This window comes from Mchenga conophoros, linkage group LG3 (assembly GCF_057382185.1).
Source record: "Mchenga conophoros isolate Kocher_MC1m ecotype Shallow Benthic linkage group LG3, M_conophoros_male_GT1.1, whole genome shotgun sequence".
Lineage (NCBI taxonomy): Eukaryota > Metazoa > Chordata > Actinopteri > Cichliformes > Cichlidae > Mchenga > Mchenga conophoros.
In genome coordinates, this window is record NC_140528.1 from 11,332,265 (window position 1) to 11,347,511 (window position 15,247).

The window sequence follows — 15,247 nt, forward strand, 5'->3', positions numbered from 1 at the left end:
AGTTAGTGTATTGTCTGTCTTGTCTTAATGTTGGTTTAAAATGGAGCACTGTAACAAAAAATAATTTCCCCCAGGGATCAATAAAGTATTCTGATTCTGATTCTGATTTGGGATTATTCTTATGTCACTGGGATGTTGACCTTTGACCTTCACATTAGAGAGATGGGCAGACATAATTAGTGTATGAATTTTAAAGTAACAGGTAATAAAGAGAGTGTAGCAAATGTAGTCAGGTTTATTACTCTGTATCACACATGAGTGCCCGAGGGAGGCGGGGCTGACTGGGGAGACACAGGAAACAGAGAGACAGGGCTGACTCGACATGAAACGATGAAACGTGGGACACGGGAACAGAAACTAAACACAGGCTGAAATGAACACTGAGGGAGGGAGAACTAAGATTACTGAGAGCCTGATAAATAAGAAGAACAAAAACCAAGAAAAACAAGAGTCAAAGAAAACCAAAAACACAAAGCATTGGGCCAGGACCCACTGCTGTGACATTTATATGTGATAAAAACATTAAAAACTGCTCACATGTTGAAATCTTTCTACGTATACTTTAGGTTCAGCTCTGCAGCCTGGCATTTGGTTAAGCATGATTCAAACATTTGATTTTGTTTAACTGGTTTTAATTATAGTTACTTTTTGTGAACATTTGTTGCAGCATTTAAAAATACATCATTTATTTTCAAACTTTTATTTGATTTAGAGCATCATGTTTGACCAACGTAAATGTTTTAATTTCATATAAAATAACTGAAACAGTGAACTAAATATCTGAAATCTTTCCTTCCTTAAAAGTTATAATCCTACTTAAGTTATAGTGCAAACGCTTAAGCAACAAATATACTTGATGCTAATTAATTAATATTTCCCTTTGATGTTGCAACTATGCGGTCACTTCTTTCTTTAAACAAAATAATATTTTCCAGTTACAGAAATCATAAAGTCCAAACTAAAGTGCTACTGTTGCTATATGCATTTTATATAAATCATGGATGATGGTCCTGACATGAAGGAAGAGAAAGTTACAGGTTGCATCCTTTGACTTTGTCTCCGTGCCTTTGGGCGATTTTCAGAAGGACAGATGTTTCTGTTCAATTCTTAAATCAATTTTTTCAAACACAAACACTATTTTAAAGCTTCTAGAGAGTAAAATATTAATGATAATTATAATAACAATAATAAAAACAAAAGCTCTCAGATCCATCAAACCAAGCAGCAGAAAGAACAATAACTGAAGAGAAAACTTTAACCTTGTAGACTTCATTATGTTCCAGCTGCTCTACAGACGCTGTGACCTCGAACTTAAGCAGGTCGTAACGTATGTGCAGCTCAATAACTTCATAATCAGACCCTGTGGTATTTAGGCAGCAGAACTACTAAGAATAACAACTACAAATAATGTTTTTAGGTTTCTGTTGTACTGCAAGGTTCTGTACAGGAGAACCAAACCAAGAGCAAATATTACGTATCATTTACACCTGAGCATGAAGAGCCATCAACATTTAGCAAATTGAATCATCTTTGTTTAGATGCAAGAAGAATCATATAGAAACGAAAAAGTAGAAATAGAAATCCAGAGCAAAGATATCCTCTAATTCAGCGTTGCACATGTGCAGCTGCTGCGATTCACGTAAGCATTCGGCTCGTCGCTGTTGCAGATTTTTCTCTCGCTGTTCTGGCTCACAGCGCTGCAAACACAAAAATAAATATCCCCAAAGGTGTGAAAGGGAGCTAATTAGTAAGAGTATTGTTACTCTCCGCAGGAGTAGTCCAGCAGTAGAAATCAGTCCAATAACAAGGTGTGTAACATCTAGCAGGGTGACAGAAAAACCCAGGGTAACTTCTAAGGACCTCAACGTCTCTCTCACATTGTGTTTTTTAAACATGCTTCCATTTGTCACTTCAGTCTTTACTCTGAAATACAGGAAGAGAAATCATGGCTGAAACAATTTCTCATGAAACCAGGGGTGTGGTCCAACAGTCAGTTTGGTGAGGAAGGTTCCTAACTACATCGTTCCCTCGCTCACCTGGAGACCGCTGGAAGCACTGTGAGAATCATGTTCTTTGATTTCTCCAGTGGCTTCAACACTATTCTTCCCTCGGTTCTGAAGGACAAGCTGGAGAACTCTGGAGTGGACCATCACCTCACTACCTGGATCCTGGACTACCTCACCGACCGACCACAGTATGTGAGGACTCAGGGCTGTGTGTCGGACAGGGTCGTCTGCAGTACGGGGGCCCCACAGGGAACGGTTCTGGCTCCGTTCCTCTTCACCATCTACACTGCAGACTTCTCCCACAATTCCACCCAGTGCTTCCTGCAGAAGTTCTCTGATGACTCTGCAATAGTCGGCCTCATCACTGATGGGGACGACAAGGAGTACAGAGGTCTGACCCAAGACTTTGTGGACTGGTGCCAGCTGAACTACCTCCAGATCAACGCCAGTAAAACCAAGGAACTGGTGGTAGACTTCCGCAGGCACAAGCATTCTCCACTGCAACCACTGAACATCCAAGGTATGGACATTGAGGCTGTGGACACCTACAGGTACCTTGGTGTTCATCTGAACAATAGACTGGACTGGACTCATAACTCAGACGCCCTCTACAGGAAAGGGCAGAGCAGGCTGTACCTGCTGCGGAGACTCAGGTCGTTTGGAGTGGAGGGCCCACTGCTGAAGACCTTCTATGACTCTGTTGTGGCTTCTGCTATCTTCTATGGTGTGGTCTGCTGGGGCGGCAGCATCTCTGCTGGGGACAGGAAGAGACTGAACAGGGTGATCCGAAGGGCCAGCTCTGTTCTAGGATGCCCTCTGGACCCAGTGGAGGTGGTGAGTGACAGGAGAATGGCGGCTAAGCTGTCATCCCTGTTGGACAACATCTCCCACCCCATGCAGCAGACTGTGACAGCACTGAGCAGCTCCTTCAGTGGGAGACTGCGGCACCCACGGTGTGGGACGGAGAGATTTCGCAGGTCTTTCCTCCCCACTGCTGTCAGACTCCATAATAAAGACTTTAACTGATCAAGCACACACATCCATACATATGCAATAGTACTAAGTGCAATAATCCTTTCTGTCATCGTTGTATTTTTACTCAGTTGTATATAGTATTTGTATTTGTATTCTATTTTTATCTTATTGTATATTTATTTTATTTTATTCTTCTGTATATAGTATTTTATTTTATTCTATTCTGTACAGTTGTGTACTGTATTTATTCTTATTGTATTCTAATTTTTGCCTCATAACTTTTGCACTGTCCACTTCCTGCTGTGACAAAACAAATTTCCCACGTGTGGGACTAATAAAGGTTATCTTATCTTATCTGAGAGAAGTGACCCAGAAGTATCTGTGTAGCAGCCACAATGAATCCAGATCATGACCTTTATTAACTGATCAAAGTCTCTTCTTTCATCTTCTGTATCATTCAGTTTGCATTGGTAATGCCCATTATTGTAACGCTTTTTTAAGACGAGCAAAACTTTATTTCACTTTGGGTTAGCTGGGATAAGTGATGGATGGAGGGAATTTTACTTCAGCCACAGAAATCCTAAACAGGAAGGAGGAGCAGAGTTACAGTGGATCACTATCCAGCAGGGAAACAAGGTTTATTTCAATTTCTTGGCCATGAGTGAGATTTACTGAGTGGGCAAATTAGGGAGACGACACCATCAGATCCCGAGCCCTCCATGTGTTAATCAAGAGACGGCTGCTGTGCTACATCCATAAATAATGAATAAATTAGGAGCTAAAGCTGAAAGGACAGTTTATTTGTACCATCTTCACGCGAACACATTCAAGAACATCACAGATGAAGAAACATTAAAAACTTCCACACTACATAAAGCAAGAAAAATAGTTTTTCTTTCAGGTGGTTTCAGAAAAACAGAAACATCAAACATCTCCAAAACTCTCTTTGAAAGAACTAAAAACCTTTGTTCTCATGGTCCAATCATGAGTGAACTCCCCGATGAAGCCTTGTGTGCTAAAACATGTCAGAGTTTTAAAGGTTAAACATGAGTTTCCAAAACGTTTTGCTGGAGAACAATGAACTATTTGACTGAGTTTCAATCATTTACAGACGAGCAAAACCAGGACAGAGAAAAAAGGACAAAACTGACTCAGTAAAACAACAGAAAAGAAGATCCCATGTAGATCTGTATTATGTAGAAGTTCAGCCCAGCAACCAGTTCAGTTCAACACAAGTTTAAATGATTCTATCTGAACTCTGTGGAGCCTGATCTCAAGCTTTTTGAGTCTGACACAGAAACCAGAGGATCTTTCTGTGTCTTCAGATTCACTGTGATCCAGTGATGGGAGTGATTTCAGCCCTGAGTGATCGCGCTGATGTTTGCACAGAGCAGACAATGAGGTGAATGTTTGGGCACATTGGTAACAGTGAAACAGTTTATTAGTAACGTGGGATCGTTTGTGTGCAGAGTATGATCTGAGATTCCTGAAGCTCTTGTCACACTGGTCACAGCTGTAGTTTCCTTCCATGTGTGCACGTTCATGAATGTTACGACTACCTGACTGTGAGAAGCTTCTCTCACAGTGTCTGCACTTGTGTGGTTTCTCTCCTGTGTGGACTCCTTTGTGTGTTTTAAGCTTCCATGCAGTGGTGAAGGATGACCCACACTGATCACAGAGGTGCTTTTTAACCCCACTGTGAATCAGTTCATGTCGTTTTAACTCACTTGGTGTGGTGAAGCTTCTCCCACATTCTTTGCAGTATTTCAGTTTGTCTCCAGTGTGTCTACGTTGATGTACTTTTAGGGTCTTTTGCCAACTGAAAGTTTTTCCACAGAGGTCACAATGAAAGTCTTTCCCACCACCACAGTGATGACAGGGTTGAGAACTGGATCCATCTGTGCCGCTCTGCTTCTAAACAAAGACACAAAGACAGTGTAAGTCAGTCCTTCAACATTTGTATCCTGAACGTCGCCTGAAATAAAGAGCATCTCTGCAGACGTCCAACTACATTTGACTGTTTCAGTTAACACACTCAGTTTACTGGGCTGCAATAACTACAATACTACCACCATAATACTACAGTAATACTAAAATCATAACTGAAAGGAAAATCTGAATAATCACTCAGAGCTGCTTTTCCATGCAGTAGAATTGCTAACATGCTAACACAGTTTAATGAGCAGAGTTGTTCCAAACAGTCAGGCTAAAATGACAAGATAACAATATAAATACATACCTCACAGTAGCTGCACTTGTAGAGTCTCTTTCTGGTGTGGATCTGTTGGTGTTGTCTCAGGTGACGTGGAGATTTAAAAGTCTTCTCACACAGGTCACATTGATAAGGTCTCTCCTCAGTGTGGGTAAACATGTGTCGTTGTAAGTCTGTGTGAGTTATAAACTGTTTGCCACACTGTTCACAGCAATACACATCATGTCTGGTGTGAATGCGTAGGTGTGTATTTCGGTTCCCTCTCTGACTGAAAGTTTTTCCACAGATGTCACAGCTGTATGGCTTAATTCCAGAGTGGGTAACTAGATGCCTCTGTAAGTTGCTACTGTGAGTAAAAGCTCTGCCACACTGATCACAGCTGTACGCTTTAACTCCACTGTGGATGAGTTGGTGTGTTTTTAGGGAACCCTTCAAGGAAAAAGACTTTCCACACAAGTCACAGCTGAACGGTCTCTCTCCAGTGTGGATGACCTGATGCCGTTTTAGTTTAGCCCTCACAGTAAAACCCTTCCCACACTCGTCACAGGTGTGTTTTTTCTCTCCCTTTCTTCTGTGAGGTTTGTCGGCCTCCTGAGAGCGCTGACTTCTGGCTCCATGTTGGTCCTGCAGTGACAGAGATACAAACAGAGGCAGTGAGTGAAATGCAGTCGTGGAACAAACTCAACCTTCAAACTCCATTAACACTAGTTTTAAACCTGAAGGTGGAGCGTGGCACCACCTATACCCACCTGCTGGTAGTTCTAACACATTACATCCAACCTGCTGTTAAAGATAATTCATGACTGTTCAAACACTAAAATCATGCCCATCCATCCTGATTGTACACACACACACACACACACACACACACACACACACACACACACACACACACTATTTTATAATTTAGATTATTTTGTTGTTTCCTATTACATATTTCTATAATTTGTATAGATTTATACAGAATTATTCAGTGATAATAAATCCTATGTTTGTTTATTCTAAAGGAACCCCGTTAGCTTCCACAACAGATTTTGCTCGTCTTCCGTCAAATACTCACATAAAATATTACACAATAAAGTGGATTCAAGATATCCACATAATTTCACTCTTACATCCACAGTGAGGTTTCACAATTGTTCAAATATAAGCAATCAATAATAATAATAATAATATCAATAACATTGAGGCACATTACACAACTTTCAAAAACAAATCATGTCTTACAATATTTACAACAACTAAAAGCTCTGTAAATCGGCTTTTAAGTGTTCATTGAAGTTTTGAATAATTCTCTAATTTTTTAAGGCAACTTATTCCACTTAAAAGTTGCTCTAAATGTAACAGTTTTACAAAACGTTACTTTTAACTCGAGCATTTACTAAATTGCAGTTTGTTGAAAACTGTGTAATATGATGATGTATTTCATTTGGATACTGCAGCTGAGCAGAATAAATGTGGTGTGTTTAACAGAATTGCTTTCTTTAGAACTACAAGTAAGCCATAGAATATTTTAGCCTGTACAGGAAGCCAAGAAAGGTTATTATGCATTTTATCAATATTAGTATAGTATGAACATCTTCACACTAATCTGGACGCCTTATTCTGGACTAACTGAAGTCTGTTAAGATCTGTCTTATTAGCTGCTGACCAAATGATTGAACAATACTCCAGATGAGACATTACTAGTGCATTAATGACATCTTTCATAATGAAGAAGTGATACACAAAGAGCATTTCATAGCCATAGCTATGCCTTGTCGGCAGAGTTATGTGACATTAGTGATGTTTGTACTTTCAGCGTTAACTTGGTTTTAAAGCCTTTAAAATATACGCCGTTCAATAGTCGACCTTAATCTGACAGAGAATGTGATGATTTTGTGGATAATTAAAGTCAGTCATATATCCACAAACACAACAAGCTGAAAGTCAGTGATGCTGCTCGGTTTGCAGTCCTGAACATCACGGCACAAGCAGGATCCACTGCACTGTTAATGTTAGCTGTGTTATATTGCTGCCTCTGTTCGGTGGTGTCGAGCCAAACGCACTTTAACGTGTGTTTGAACGAGCTGACGGTTCACTCGTTAAGCTGAAAGAAAGATGCTTTAATCACAGCAGTCACACATGTGTCCACTGCACCATCTGGAACTCTTCTTGTTTACACTCGTAATAACACAAACACTAAATCCTGCTTCTCTGGTGCTGTTGTGTAGCAGTGTGTACACCTGAGACTGCCACCTGTCTGTCTGTCCTGCACTCTCTCTCTGTTTCTTTCTCTCTGATTGTGGAATAAAAGTATGAACATGTGGTTATAAGTTACACTTGTGTTTGAATCCTGCAGCTTATCACACATTTGATTTCCATGTGTGATAAGCTGCAAGTGTCCAGAGTGAGGACAGACTGAGGGAGCCACTGCTGCACATCATCTGTGAGGCTTTGCAGCCCTGATGATCCACCAGGACAAACTCAGCAGTGTGTGAGGAAGAGGAGGAGGAAGAGCCAGCAGCAGCTGACAGATGGAGAGAATAGACAGACTGTTCCCTGTTTGTGAAGGACTGCTAGGAAAGTTTAACACAACTGTCTGTGCTGAATCCGTCTTATTAGGTAATGTTCAAATAATGTGATCATCCCAGTGTTTTCAGTGTGGGAGAAAGTACTCAGGGCCTTCAAGTTACACACTATGAAAGACAGCAACAAGTTTAATGTTCAGAAACCTAAAGTCTGTATCAGCAGCAGGATGGAGCTAAAAATAAATGTTGGTTTCAGTTCTATGAAGCTTTGAGTCTGTGAAGGTTCTCAGTCATCCAGGTCATCGTAGTCAAAGGAGCTTGCAAAGAAAAGCGTCTGGACTTCTTTAAGTTACTTGAAGACGTTTCACCTCTCATCCGAGAAGCTTCTTCAGTTCTCTCTCTTCACTTGCATACCCACCACGGAGGCCGTGGAGACGGTCAGAAAACGACTACAAGAAGACAGCTCCTTGGAGGACAGGACCAACTTCACAGCCGATCAGATTTGCACACTGTTAGACCTCTGCCTCACCACTACATATTTCAAATACAACGAAGGCTTTTACAGACAAAAACATGGCTGTGCCATGGGCTCCCCCGTGTCACCTATTGTAGCCAACCTTTACATGGAGGAAGTGGAAAGGAAGGCTCTTGTCTCTTTCAAAGGAAGAGTACCCAGCCACTGGTACAGATATGTGGACGACACCTGGGTCAAAATCAAGACACAAGAAGTGGAATCCTTCACTGCGCACATTAACGCTGTGGATAAAAACATCAAGTTCACCAGGGAAGACACAAAGGATAACTGTTTGCCTTTCCTGGACTGCGCTGTGCACATTGAAGAGAACGGCAACCTCAACATCGAAGTTTACCGGAAGCCCACACACACGGACCAGTACCTCCTGTTTGACTCCCATCACCCTCTGGAACACAAACTTGGAGTAATTAGGACCCTACACCACCGGGCAGAACATGTTCCCTCTAAGCCTGAAGGAAAAAAGAAGGAACACACACATGTAAAGGAAGCACTCAAAACGTGCGGCTATCCTAAACGGGCGTTCTTAAAGTCAGCAAAGAGGCACAGAAAAGAAGATCAGACACCAGCGAGGGAGGATAAGAAGGACAGACGCAACAACATTGTCATCCCCTATGTAGCCGGTGTATCAGAAAAACTCAGGAGAGTTTTCTCCAAGCATGACATCCCGGTGCATTTCAGACCCAGCAACACGCTCAGACAGAAACTGGTTCACCCGAAAGATAAAACGCCAAAACACAAACTTAACAATGTGGTGTGTGCTGTACAGTGCAGCGAGGAATGCCCAGACCTCTACATTGGAGAGACCAAACAGCCACTTCACAAGCGCATGGCACAACACAGAAGAGCCACCTCCACAGGACAAGACTCAGCAGTCCATCTGCATCTTAAGGATAAAGGTCACTCTTTCGAGGATGCCAATGTTCACATTTTGGACAGAGAGGACAGATGGTTTGAAAGAGGAGTGAAGGAAGCCATCTATGTCCACTGTGAGCGACCATCTTTGAACAGAGGCGGGGTTTACGACACCAACTCTCTGCCATCTATAATCCAGTTTTGAGATCCCTTCCCAGACGCCTTAACGCCCACTCACATCCTGGGCCATCTGATCTCAGGAATTCGCATGATAAGGTGGGGCCAGGTTTCACAATGAACTCACCCGAAACTCTGGCTGATTGGGACCCACACCCAGTTTCACACCTTGGCTCAGGCGATTAGAGGATCATCAGGGGGTCCTTTTGTCCCTCTGTGGGGGGTCACTCCCACTAGGTTTATATCTGGGACTCTCCACCATTTGACCTTAGAACTGAAGAAGCTTCTCGGATGAGAGGTGAAACGTCTTCAAGTAACTTAAAGAAGTCCAGACGCTTTTCTTTGCAAGCTCCTTTGACTATGAAGCTTTGAGTATTTTGGATCAGTAGCTGCTGTGTTTGTTGCATCATGTTGCTGTAACTGTTTATATGCTTTATATATTCTGAGCTAAGTTGATCTATAGTGTTACATCATATTCTATAAGGATGTTATGTGTTTGTAGACCTTCTGCCCAGTTTGACCCATTTAGCAGAAGTCAGCCTGTTTAAGGCTCTGATATCTATTCTGTGTGACTTAAAGCAGTTATGACATGGTCTGATTTTCTCACCCAATAAAGGAATATTTCATATATCAGTCTACTCTTCATTTTATCAGAAACAGTTATCACAGCTCCTACATTTGCTTTTTACGCATATATGTAAGCATTGAGCCAAATTTAGTAATGCCAACAATATAATAACTATAATATTGGCCATATTATATTTACATTACCACAGTGAGATGACTTTAGTCTCATGAACAACATCAGCTAATTGTTATTTACAGCTAATCTTAAACGACTGTTCAGCACAGAAATGAAGCCCAACAATCATGTTTCACAGTCCTGTGGTCTCAGCCTCAGATACTCATCAAATCACACAGAGCTCATGTAGAAACAAATGAACTAAATATGTTCTCCTTCATTTCTGTCAAACACAGCTGTATGAAACGTTTCCAGCTGTTAGTACATAAACACATAAACAACAGCTGCTTGTTTCAGTGAAAATACATTGATGGGATTTTAATAAAGTTGTGCAGCTGTAAAGTATTTTGTCTGGTGTCAATTCTATCGTCAGCTACATCGTTATGGCAAATGTTCAAATGTATATGGTGATAAATATCTTTGGTCATATGGTCCTGCTCTGTCTGTCACCTTCTGTGTTGAGCTCATTGTTTCCTCTGTAGTGGCTGAGCTGAGTCCAAGTAGCTGAAAATGTTCCTCTGCTGCTCCGTCAGACTCTCCTCCTCCTGCTGATCAGCTGGGACACAAAACAGATCTTTGTTAGGCTCCACACTGCACTGAAGAGTCAAAGTGTCTCATATGTTCATCTGACAAGTAAAAGAACACATTTTTGTTTCCCGAGGTGGGCAACTTGTTGGAAACAAACACAAAAGGTTTGAGCACTGATACCTGCCTGAACAAATTAACACAAGTATAATCAGAGTCATAAAAATAAAAGTGTAGAATTATGTTCACAGGAAAAAGCCACCAATAGAAAAAATATAACTGTCAGGAGTTTTCCTGTAATGCAACTCAGGTCAGAATAAATGACACTCAGACAGGTTTGCAGGTTTAACGTGCACACGGGTGAGTGTTCAAACGAAGACTCACACCCCGCAGCAGTTGCCACCCTTTATTTATACTCAAACATGTTTGCGTCACAGACACATGCAGGAAGAGATAACATACAACAGTAGAGACTTCATCACAGATACATGAGTGGAAGAGATAACATACAACAGTAGAGACTTCGTGCTGAGCTTGCACAGTGTAACTTCTCTAGTACAAAGAGCAAACACATCTAGAGAACCTCAAATGAAATGTACTTCTATACATAAACATAATAAAATCTTTCAACAATAACTATAGCACATAGCTATAGCACAATATAACTGTGCCATCAACACACAATGGGGATAAGACATACACAGCGCAAATAAAAAGCAAGATAGGAAAATTAGTAAAATAAATCACTGCAGACAAGGCCAGCATTTAACCGGTAGAAAACGCAAGATTAAACAAATACGTTTTAAGCCGTGATTTAAAAGATTGAATAGAGTCAGATGCCCGAATGCAAATGGGAAGGTTGTTCCACAACTCTGGTGCGGCCAGGGCAAACGCTCGATCACCTCTAGACTTCAGCCGAGATCTAGGCTGCACCAACAGTAACTGTGAGGATGATCTTAAAGCCCTAGCAGGAACATATAAGCTTAAGAGTTCCTTAAGATAGCTCGGTGCTGTGTTATTAGTGATTTTAAAAGTAAACAGCAGAATTTTAAATTGGATACGGTATTTCACAGGCAACCAGTGCAAATCAGCTAGGACGGGAGTAATGTGGGCAAACTTCTTAGTTTTGGTTAGAATGCGTGCAGCAGCATTTTGGACTGTCTGTAATCTATGGAGGAGGGCAGAGTGGAGTCCAAAATAGAGTGAATTGCAGTAATCCAGCCTCGAAGTTACAAAGGCATGGATGAGATTTTCCAGGTCTTTATGCGGGATATACTGCCTGGCCTTAGAAATAAGGCGGAGTTGGTATAAACTGGATCTAACAACAGCAGACACTTGTCTATCAAGTTTAAATGAGCTGTCAAGTAACACGCCCAAATTCCTAACAGTGTCGTAAAAGGAGCTAGTGAGAAAACCAAAAGCATCACGAAGTTTGGCACGAAGGACATCACTGCCAAAGACCACAATTTCAGTTTTCTTATCATAAAGGATAAGAGTATTTGCCAGGAGCCATTGCCTGACCTCACACATGCACCCTCGAAAACTATTCAAGGACAAAGCTAGGTCATCATTTAACTCAAAGTAGATCTGAATGTCATCAGCATAATAATGAAAAGCGATGTGATATTTCTCAAAGATAGCGCTTAATGGAAGCATGTACAATGAGAACAGAGTAGGGCCTAACACAGATCCCTGAGGGACACCACAACAGACAGGTACAGCGGAGGAAGAGGAAGTGGCCAAGTGAACCGAGGAGAGCCGATTGGACAAGTATGATTTAAACCAATCCAAGGCAACACCCTTGATGCCTACAGTGTGCTCAAGTCTCGCCAATAGGATTTTATGATCAACCATATCGAAAGCCGACGATAAATCCAATAGCACTAGGACCGAGGAGCGTCCATTGTCAGCCATTAGTAGAAGGTCATTGAGAACTCGGAGCAGCGCTGACTCAGTGCTATGATGTGGTTTGAAGGCCGATTGGAATTTATCATTAATGCTATTCTCATCCAGGTAGGCCTGGAGTTGAAGCAACACTATCTTCTCAAGAATTTTGGCCAAGAACGGAAGCTTGGAAATCGGCCTATAGTTCGCATAATCATTATAATCGAGGTTCCTTTTTTTAAGAACAGGCTGAATTATAGCATGTTTAAAGGCTGATGGTACGCAACCAGAGAGCAAAGAAAAGTTCAAAAGGGACAATATACTAGGTCCAATTGCACTAAAACAGTCCTTAACTATACGAGATGGAAGAACATCATATACGAGATTAGTATTGTTCAGTTGTTCAACCAGACGCTTAAGAGTAGGGAGTGAAACGGGTTCAAACTGATAGAAGGAAGAGGAACAGTCAGGGGTAAACGCAGGGCCTGTCATTAAAGGAAGAGCAGATTTAAGAGATGAGACTTTATCTAAAAAATAATTTAAAAATTGTTCGCAAAGAACCGTGGAGCACGGCAGCGGCATAGTGGGGCAGGGGTTGACCACAGAGTTAAAAATTTTAAATAAAATTCGAGGATTGTTACCATTGGTAGAGATAACTTTTGAAAGAAAAGCTGCTTTAGCCATTTTGGCAGCAGTTTGAAACTTCAAGCGACTAGTACGTAGGATGTCGTAAGATGCCTGGAGTTTATCTTTCCTCCACCTTCTCTCATCCCGCCGACACGCACGTCGTAGAGCGCGAACAGAGTCACTTAACCAACATTGTGAGTAAGTTCTGGGGCGCTTCATTTTAATAGGTGCCACAGTGTCGAGGATGGAGGAACATGTAGTTAACAGGGTATTGGCAAAATTCTCAACCATATGAGGGGTAAGACAATCTGACGTAATAGATGCAGAATACACAAAAGAAGCAGAGAATTTCACCACAGTATCAGCATTAACAGTACGCACATCACATAATAACGTTACATGTTATTATGTGATGTTACTGAAATCATCATGAATAACAGGAGTGGTGATTCCTGTAACTTTGTGTATATAATTTGGCATTTCTTACTGATGTAGGCCAAAAATAAATACATAAACTGAGCACCTGATGGCTTTGAACTTTTGTTGTCCATCTTCCATTGGTTTGAATTTTGCGCTCCAGTACAAACACAAATCCCCCAACCCGAGGATCAGCACAATTAACCTAACAGACCTACACCTTAGTTCACAGATTCACTTTGTCTAAGGTTGATTTCTGGGATTTCACACAACCCAGGATTCAGATCGTGAATCCATGATGGGCTTGGATTTACATCATTATAAATGAAATGTGCTCTACTTGGAAGCAGCCGGCCCCGCCCCTTTTGACGGGTTGTGTGAGACTTTAAATCATCAAACTGTAAATTATAAATTTTAATTTTTATTGATCCTTTACCCCGAGTCCTAAAGTGTAGATTTATTTTCTTACTCTTCTTATATTTATTGTTTGTTTACTTGCACCGCTGTAACTGCAGCCTCGTCGTCTCGTCTCTCTATATGCTGGACTGTCTGTAGCGGAGATGACAATAAAGTTTACTTTGACTTCAGCAGCGCGCAGGCGCACCGAGGGCTCTCAAGCTCACTTTATAGAATTTAGAAAAAACATCGGTGCAGATTATAAGTCTGTATCATAATATCTGTTTGTTGTTTTTATTTTGTTTTGCGAGTTGGTTATTAGATGCCGCTCCAGCCAGCCAGAGACTCCCCGCCGCCCCGCCCTCTCCTCCCTGTGCCGCCAGCAGCAGGCGCACCTCGCAAACGGAGGGTGCCCTTACTCCCAGCAAATGGCTGATAGAAAACCGATCGGTGCCTACGAATTTCCCAATATGCGCTGGCATGACGTCGGGGAAGCATGGGTACGACCGATTATTTTCTTTTTTTCTTGCCAATGCCCGTGATGCCCCCCCCCCACCACGATGCATTCTATTGGTTTGCACACTTACACACACCCAGCTGTGGTTTCCTGTTTTGCTGGACTCTGGAGAGCCCCGCCTTTAACGCTCTTCTCTCACAGAGAGCAACAGAAAACTTGGAAAAACTCCAGATTGACTGAACTCAGTTCAAAGTTACCTTGACACCTTTAGATGTGAGACGTAGTGATGGTCCGCTTGAAGCTGACGCTCCGGTGCGTGTGTCAGAAAGATCAACGCGCTGCTTCAGAAGCACCGTGTCGAGGCTTGATTCGTTTGGCCAGAGTCACGTGATCAGTGACGTCTGAAGCTTCGTTTAGAACGTACCTTTTTTTAAATCGAACTTTATTGAAACACAATGAGTATACAACATACAAACAGATGAAGTTTACAAAAGAACAGAACATGAACATACAGAACCAGGAGTAAAAAAATTATGATATGAGTAGGCGAAAAAAATCAACATATTGTAACGTGCAGTGGAGATGAAGCCAGCCGCGGAGGTGTGCAGGTGGATAGCGAATGAGCAACAGCTTCTGACTTTCCAAAAAGTACTCATTTATTTACAATATCAAAAATAAAAGTGCTACCTCTACCACACATTACTAAAGAGCACACTAGTCTGCGTACACACGGGAGCATCCATTACAGGAGGAGTGCAAAGAAGAACAAAAAGGGGGTGACACCAGTCATGAGACAGGAGGCGCCGCCATGTGGTGATACACTGCATTACAATAGCAACTGTTACAATATAAATATTGTTCTGAGAGGCTTTTTTTGTTTGTTGAGTCTGAAATTGATTGTATGTACAATTCATATCCTTATAAAAAGGCAG

General features: G+C 41.7%; 1 long non-coding RNA gene across 1 annotated transcript; it reads right to left on the minus strand.

The window, feature by feature from the left end:
• Window positions 1-5,717: 5,717 nt before the first annotated feature.
• LOC146577266 (uncharacterized) lies at window positions 5,718-15,031 on the minus strand. Its single transcript, XR_014891644.1, has 3 exons — window positions 14,573-15,031; window positions 10,460-10,565; window positions 5,718-5,817 (listed from the first exon to the last, which is right to left on the minus strand). It is a non-coding gene; the product is annotated as an uncharacterized LOC146577266 (long non-coding RNA).
• Between the last annotated feature and the right edge of the window lie 216 nt (window positions 15,032-15,247).